Genomic DNA, 1,245 nt, shown 5'->3' with positions numbered 1-1,245 from the left:
TCAGAGTTCCCATCGGGGACCAGATGTAGATGAAACTCTTATGAGCGTCTTTCCAATACTCCAGGTTAAATTCTAGCCTTCTGGGAGGGACTGAGATAATAAAAACCAAGTCAAGTTATGGAAAAGCATCTTTGTAGGTTTTAGAATGCTTTATTTCTAATAGAAACTATAGACCACACATAGATGATTGCAAAGAAATACATATATTTACATCCAGGAAATTCCCAAGTATTCAGAATATTTGTGTTGATGGTTTTCTCTGGAGCTGCATTCTGAGATTGAAAAATCAGTCGGGAAAACCGTGCCTCAAATATTCTCTTCAATTTGCCTCTGTGGCAATTTAGTCAAACAACCTGCTTGGAAGTAATCTATTTGCAGAACCTAGGTGGGGAAAAACCTGCCACATCCTATAATTCACTGAGCAGGTTTTGGCTCCCACTTCGCCAATCCATCTTGAATAGTGGCTAGTGCCCTGCATCTAGCAATACATATGATCAATTTAGCGCAAAAAGAGAAAGGCCCCACAACTTGGCATCCCCGTGGACATTAATCTTTGAGAAAACCAAATGGATCCAACTTTTGCCAGAGTTTAATAGCAAAGCTGTCACATTTTACACAAATGAGCATCAGGTCTGTTAGCGAATGGAAAGAGAGGACCAGGAGAAGCGGAGGGGAGGAGGTGGGGCTGCTGACTGCAGTCTTTTCAAAGCGGCTCCAGTTTTTAGGGGAGGGGCCGGAATGCGTCCCATAGCAGGAGAGAAGAAGTAGTTAAAAATTATTGCTAGCAAGGGGCCGGAACCTCGGGATGTGGGTATATAAGACCGCGCCTCCGGACAGAGCTGCCGTTGCTGCTGCCGCCGCCGTGAGAGCCAGGACTAGCCACACGGGCTTAGCCCCTCACTAGCCAGAGGCCCGGGAGAGGAGCAAAGGAGAGGAGCGGGGTCCAACCCGGGGTTCCTGCTTCACCTCTGGGGCAGACACGGACCCTCTAACTTCTGTTTCCTCTCCTTAAACGCGCACCGGCGGGGTGGTGCGCTCTAGATCAACACCCAAGCGCGCGGCAAGGGCGCGCCCGGCTCCAGGCCCTGCCAAAGGCGATGAGTGCCGGGCCCTGGCCAGCTGGGCTCCAGCGGCGGGAGTAGGGTCCGGCGGGGAGGCGGGGAGGCTCAGAGGTTAGAGCTCCCGCTGCGCGGCGGGCAGTGGTCGTCTTCGCTTCACGCACACCTGCTGCTGTGCCGCGCCGCG

Source organism: Martes martes (genome assembly GCF_963455335.1).
Source record: "Martes martes genome assembly, chromosome: 1".
Taxonomy (NCBI): domain Eukaryota; kingdom Metazoa; phylum Chordata; class Mammalia; order Carnivora; family Mustelidae; genus Martes; species Martes martes.
This window is presented reverse-complemented; position numbering follows the sequence as displayed.